At 46.5% G+C, this 7,281-nt stretch overlaps 1 pseudogene; it reads left to right on the plus strand.

Moving 5' to 3' along the window:
* The first annotated feature begins 1,201 nt into the window (after positions 1–1,201).
* On the plus strand, positions 1,202–1,251 carry LOC113247617 (U5 spliceosomal RNA; annotated as a pseudogene).
* The last annotated feature ends 6,030 nt before the right edge of the window (positions 1,252–7,281 follow it).

Below are 7,281 nucleotides of genomic sequence, written 5' to 3' on the forward strand. Positions count from 1 at the left end.
ACTTACTGAATAGATTTTTCTATTCAAATTTCTATTGTTCTTTCAGAACAATTCTAAATAACAGTGATAGCAGTGAGCATCTTTTGGTGTTCCTAACTTTTATAGTAATACTTTTAGTGCTTCACTGTTAAGTGTGATGACTATAGGAAGAGCAAATTTGATGCGAAGAATACAGTGGGTTCCATGTTGGACTTGTTCAGAGGGGTATTAGTGTGAAGCTGTCTGACAGACAGCTGGGCATACAAGAAATCTGGGCTAGACACAAAGATTTGAGGGTTAACATCATACAGGCAATAGCTGAAGCCTTGGGTTAGAGAAATTTGCATGGAGAGAAGGCCAAGGATGGAACTGGGGAATGCCAAGCTCAAGGCTGAGCAGAGGAAGAGGAAACCATCAAGGGATGAATGGAAATCAGTAAAGAGAAGAGTAGTGGGGAACCAAAGACGGGTTTCAAGGAAGATGAATTGATGAACACAGGCAAAGAGTAAAGAGGGGGAAGATGGAAAACAGGCCAAGAATTTAGCATCTAGGTCACCGATGACCTTAGTGAGTATGAGGTGTGCAAGTGTTGTGATGGGGCTGAAGTTACCTGCAGTGGGTTGAGGGGAGGTGACAAAGTACAAGCTGTCATAAGGACTCCTTCAAGAAGCACAGCAGGGAAGAGAAGCCAAGAGATGAAGTACTAGGGGCGCCTGGGTGGCACAGTCGTTAAGCGTCTGCCTTCGGCTCAGGGCGTGATCCTGGCGTTATGGGACCGAGCCCCACATCAGGCTCCTCCGCTGGGAGCCTGCTTCTTCCTCTCCCACTCCCCCTGCTTGTGCTCTGTCTCTCGCTGGCTGTCTCTCTCTCTCTCTCTCTCTCTCTCTCTGTGTCAAATAAATAAATAAAATCTTTAAAAAAAAAAAAGAGAGAGATGAGGTACTAAACTGAAAGGGAGACAGAATTGAGGAAGGATTTGGATTTTTGCAGGTAGTAGTGGCACGAAGCTGCTTATAAGAAGAAAAGGAAAAGACAGAAAGACTAAAAGTTTGAGCAACAGGGGGAAAACCTAACCAAGCAAAGCACAAAGGGTGTGGAAGGGATGGGCTCCCATTTAAGACTCTGTTAGTCTTGATCTCTGCTTTCTCTCAAGTAGGTGGGAAGGATGTTAAGATGGGTGCGGATTGGTGTCTCTAGAGAAAATTTCCCATACTCTGGTTTCTCTTCAGATCGCATAAATCTTTCGCCTTTTACTAAAGATTTCCGTGGAGAAAATTTCCCACTTCTGTCCTTTCTCAACCAGACTTGCAGAAGTAGGAGGCTGGAGCCCTGAGAGCAGGGGAGGTGTGGAATCACTGCCCTTGGGCCCAGCTGACTAGGGAGGACTGCAGGGCTGCTAGGCAGAGATTAGGTTTCCGGCTGAATCCGGAAATTATAAATCCACCTGGTCAGAGTAAAGGCCCTGAAAGCGTCTGATTTCATCAGTCCGATTTTTGTCCTGCGCATCAGACATTTTAAAAGCTGCCCCAGTGATTCTAATGGGCAGCCATAGGTGAGAACTGCTGGCCATTTGTGCATCCAGAGGCTGAATCTCCCCCCCGGGTGGGAGGACCAGGAGAGGCTCTGGTGCTCTGGCTCAAGCAGCAGGTTCCCGTGGGGGCTGAGGACATCCCCCCAGTCACAGGAGGACCAATTCCTGCCTTGCTCTGCTCTTCGCTGAGGTCTGAATTTTTCTCCAACCTCCTGCCTTAAGCTCAACCACAGACAGCTTCCCTAACAGACCCAGAGAGCCCTGGAATAGCAGTGGAGGGCCAGGTTCAAGGATATGATAGTAATTATGGCAAACAATACGCTTTTCCGCTTAAGAACCACGCCTTCGGCTTGGTTCCCTGCGTGTGCGTGTGAATGTGCGCGTGCGTGTGTCTGTTCTGGGCTGCCTATTCAACTGCAAAACAAAAGCGGCTCTGAGACTGGAGCGAAGGTTTAACGAGTGACCACGATGACTCATGCTGCTCGGCTGCCAGGGCCACGGGGGCTGCCACCCCCATTGGGGCGGGGCCTGGGTGGGAAGGCTCACAGGTACAGAGGCTCCTGGGAACTTCCCGCCCTGCCTCTGGGCAGACGGCCTTTTTTTTTTTTTTTTTGTAAAAATTCAGACAGAAAATGTAACTTTCCTTTTACGGCTACAAATTTCCCTGTGTCAGCAGGCGAGCTGAAGCAAGGATGAGCCCAATGGATCTTGCGAAGGCACAGGGCTGTTCACACAGATTGGGGTTTACTGTAGTAGGCTACAAACCGGGGCCTTTTTCAAAATGGGCTCAGGTCGGAACACCAGGCCTGGGCAGAGCTCAGGACCAACCCAGAGGAGCACGTTTAATGGAAACTTACAACCTGCCGGTGTGGGGACATGCAGGAAACAACGAACCCCTGATGTCCCAATACGCAGCCACTTGTCACCAGCACGTGGCTGCTGAGCACGTGAGATGTGCGTGGTCTGAATTAAGATGTAAAATACCCCGCCAGATTTCAAAGACTTAGTATGGGGAGAAAAGCATAGAATAGCTCCTTAATAACTTATTAATACTGTCTTACACTGACTACATGTTGAAACAATAATATTCGGATGTACTGAGTTAAGTAAACTGTGTTATTGAAATTGATTTCATCTGTTTCATTTTACTTTTTAAAATACGGCTGCTTGGGGCGCCTGGGTGGCTCAGTCGGTGAAGCATCTGCCTTTTGCTCAGGTCATGATCCCAGGGTCCTGGAATCCAGCCCGCAGCCGGGTTTCCTTCTCAGCAGGGAGCCTGCTTCTGCCTCTGCCTGCTGTTCCCCCTGCTTGTGCTCTCTGTCAAATACGTAAATAAAATCTTAAAAAATAAACAAATGAGTAAATACAATAAAATATGGCTGCTAGAAAATTTGAAATTACATCTGTGGCTTCCATGATGTTTCTCTTGGAGAATGCTACTCTATGCCCATCAACAAACAAACTTTTATTGGACACCTACTTTGCTCAAGGAAGGATGAAGGTACAAAGCCATATATAATAATAATAATAATAATTAATAATAATAATAATAATAGCTCCAGGTTTTTACAAGGTTGACTACTTGCCAGGCACTTTGCACTGATTCAGTAACTTGCCCTAGGTAAGAAAGTAAGTCAGCGTCCAGAACCCCCATTATTATTATTTTTACTTTTTTTTAGATTTTATTTATTTGAGAGAGAGCAAGAGCACGCAAGTGGGTAGAGGGACACAGGGAGAAGGAGAGAAAGAATCTCAAGCAGACTCCGCGCTGAGTGCGGAGCCTGACGTGGGGCTCAATCTCACGACCCTAAGATCATGACCCCAGCCAAAATCAAGAGTTGGATGCTTAACCAACTGAGCCACCCAAGCACCCCTAGAACCCGCATTATTAACCAGTTGGCCAAACTGCCTCCCTGGTGGCAAGGACATTGGTGTCTAGTTGGGGTGCACTGCAGATACATGCCCTGACTCAGTAAAGGAGCTGTTACATGGCAGAGGACACCCAAGTTAAAAACCCACCCTCAGGAACATACATTTTAAATGTTTTTTAATGCTATTGAAACACACAGCAATCTGCATTCTCTTTCCCAATTTCTCTTTCTTTCTTTCTTTCTTTCTAAGCCTTTAAGTAATCTTTATCCACTCAGCCAGCCCTTTCCCTTTTTCCCTCCCAACCGTCTTTCTTTTTTCTTTTCTTTTCTTTTTTCTTTCCTTTCCTTTTCTTCTTTCTTTCTCTCTCTCTTTCTTTCTTTCAAGGGGGGGGAGGGGTAGAGGGAGAGAGGGAACCTTAAGTAGGCTCCACGCCCAACTCCGAGCCCTAGGCCAGACTGGATCTCACATGACCTGAGATCAGGAGTCTGACGTTTAAGTGACTGAGGCACCTAGGCGCCCTAACCGCTTTCCCAATTTCTTGTACAAAGATCGCCTAACTTTTGGGGGCATGCTGGTTGGAGTAAGGATGCAACCTCAGGATGTCACTCTCCACCTAGGCTGCCCAGTGCAATCACCTGGGGAGCTTTGAAAAATCCTGATGCCTCACCTATATCCTCAGACATTCTTTTGTAATTGGTCTGGTTGGGGGCTCGCGCTTTGGTATTTTTAAAAGCTGCCCAGGTGCAACCAGGGATGAGAATCACTGGAATGAAAAATTAACTGGTCTAATAGAGACTGAATCCCCCAGCCTCAGGCTCCCTCATTTGCCCTCTCCCAGTTCATTCTACCTTTCTATCATAACCAGCTGAAGCTGGCCAGTGTTCCAAACTCATGACAAGGGGTTGCCAGAGTGAACAGAGCCCACTACAAGGAAGGCAGGGGGCCAGGACCATAGAGTTTCGTTTCTTTTTTCTTCCTTTCCTTTCCCTTCCTTTTTCCTTTCCTTTTCTTTCTTTTTCTTTCTTTCCTTCCTTCCTTCCTTTTTTCTTTCTTTCTTTCTTTCTTTCCTTTTCTTTTTTCTTTTCTTTTCTTTCTTTTTTTGGATTTATTTATTTATTTGAGAAAGTGCATGCATAGAGGGAAGACCAGAGAGAGAGGGAGAGAAGCAGACTCCCGCTGAGGGTGGAGCCTGATTCAGGATTCAGGGCTCAATCCCACAACCCTGAGATTAAAACCTGAGCCAAAATCAAGAGTAAGCTGTTCAACCACTTAACCTACTGAGCCACCCAGGTGACCCAGGGCTATAGAGTTTCTTAAAGGCTGAGAATTTTGGCCTGAGGTCTTTCTGAATTGTTGCATTTTATTGCTATTTTAGGGCACATTCTGTTTTTATTAATCTCTCAAGTTTTATTTATTAATAAACCTATACCCACATACACACATGCTAGTGGATGAAACCAACTGGGGATTGTGGAAAGTATACTGGATTTAAAAGCCAAGAGCACTTGAAATGAGCAGTAAATAAACCATAGAGATTCAATGCACAGTATGGTGAATATAGACAACAATATCGTATTATAATCATCAAACTTACTAAGAGACTAGAACTTAATGATTCCAACCACTAAAAAGAAAGGATAATTACGTATCATGATAGGGGTGCTAATTATTGCTGCAATGGCAATCATATTACAATATATAAATGTATCCAATTAAAATGCTATACACCTTAAATTTACACAATGCTACATATAAAATATTTTTCAATTAAAAAAAGAAAGCCAAGAGCACGTCTCTAGGTCTGGTCTGACACTCTGAGATCTCAGTTTCCCCATCTGTAAAACAGGTGGGTTGGCCTTGACAGACCTAAGGCCCCTTCCAGCACAGACATTCCAGGATTCTCTATTGAGGTCAGACTCTGCCCCAGATTTTGTGTCTGATACCACAGTCAGAGAACGAGGCTGGTTTGCTTGTCCGTGCAGATCCAGCTCTGCCAGCCACAATGGAGACTTCACCTTCACAGAAATTTCCATCTGCAGTCTCTCGGCAGATTTGCCTATCCTCATCCTCCCCACCCCCATCCGTCCTCATGGAAATCAGCCTGGGAAATCAGATCTTGGAGAAACTTTGATCTCTTTATCTGAAGACACAAAGATAGCATTGCAAAGCCTGCTGCTGGTGTGGAGGTGGCATCGTTAGGAATGCTTCACATTTTTCTAGCAAATTTCATTCCTACTATATTCTCAGAGGAGGGACTTTCCTCCAGCAGGGCTGGGGGGGCGGGGTGGGGGGGGACGGGGGAAGGCGGGACTGGCAATGGAACAAGAGGAAAAACACAACCGGGTGGGAGTCGTCTTTGAAAGGAAATATCAGCAAAGTCTGATATGCAAAGTTTTGAAAAATCCTTCATACTGTACTTAGTCACATAGCCCACCTGGGATGGGGCTATGAACTTGGCTCTGTCACTGTGTAATTTTAAAAAGATCCTTCGTGTTTCCAAGCCATCCAGTGCAACAGGCTTCTGACACAACCCCCAGTCCCATTTCACATCCCTCCAGCCTACCATCTGTCTGCACCGCCGCCCTCGCTGGCTCTGACATGCACACATCTGACCGCCCTAGTCCCCAGTCTAAGATCAGAGTCCAGTTCCACTACCACCCCACGGCCTTGGTTACCTGCAGGAAAAAAAATAAAATGCGAACTCTTCTCCATGTCACTTGAAGTCCTTCAACATCTGGCCCCAGGCTACTTTTTTTTTTTTTTTTTTTTAAGATTTTATGTTTATTCGGGGCGCCTGCGTGGCTCAGTCCTTAAGCGTCTGCCTTCGGCTCAGGGCGTGATCCCAGCGTTCTGGGATCGAGCCCCGCATCAGGCTCCTCCGCTGGGAGCCTGCTTCTTCCTCTCCTACTCCCCCTGCTTGTGTTCCCTCTCTTGCTGGCTGTCTCTCTGTGTCAAATAAATAAATAAAATCTTAAAAAAAAAAAAAAAGATTTTATGTTTATTTGACAGAGAGAGAGAGTGCACAAGCAGGGGGAGCGGCAGACAAAGGGAGAAGCAGGCTCCCGTCGAGCCCAATGCAGGACTCGATCCCAGGACCCTGGGATCATAACCTGAGCCAAAGGCAGACACTTAACCAACTGAGCGGCCCAGGCACCCATACATTTTTAAATCTCATCACCTGCAGACCTGTGTTTCTCTCCTGCCCTCCAGCCCACTGTCCTATAGTACTGTGTGTCATGTCCACTTCTGGACAACCATGAGCCCCACTGGGAAGAATGGTAGCTTGGTCACCCTGGCTGTGTCCGTCCAGCACCCACCCTAGTTCCTGGGACACAGGCTCAGTAAAGATTTGATGCCTGAATGACAAAGAAACGGGCAACCATGTAAATTAAGGCCCTTGGATTGGGTGATTCCTAAATTATCTTCCAGCACTAACTTTTTTTTAAAGATTTTATTTATTCATTTGAGAGGAGAGAGAGAGAGCACAAGCTTGGGGGGGAGGAGCAGAGGGAGAAGCAGACTTCCTGCTGAGCAGGGAGCCAGACCCCAGGACCCCAAGATCATGACCCTAGCCCCAAGGCAGACACCCAACCCAATGAGCCACCCAGGCACTCCCAGCACTAACTTCTGAGGGCTGTTATCCTGCACAGAGCTCAAAACTGCTTAGAACTTGACCCAGTTTGTACTAAGTCACAGTCATACTAACAGTTTCTATTCCAGAAAAATAGAGACAAGCAGTCTGACAAAGGGTTTAAAGTTTTGTGTTTAAAGTTTTTAGTGACGTATAGGGGTGCCTGGGTGGCGCAGTCGTTAAGCGTCTGCCTTTGGCTCAGGGCGTGATCCCAGAGCTCTGGGATCCAGCCCCACATCAGGCTCCTCCACTGAGAGCCTGCTTCTTC

The sequence above is a fragment of the Ursus arctos genome, unplaced genomic scaffold (assembly GCF_023065955.2).
Source record: "Ursus arctos isolate Adak ecotype North America unplaced genomic scaffold, UrsArc2.0 scaffold_8, whole genome shotgun sequence".
Lineage (NCBI taxonomy): Eukaryota > Metazoa > Chordata > Mammalia > Carnivora > Ursidae > Ursus > Ursus arctos.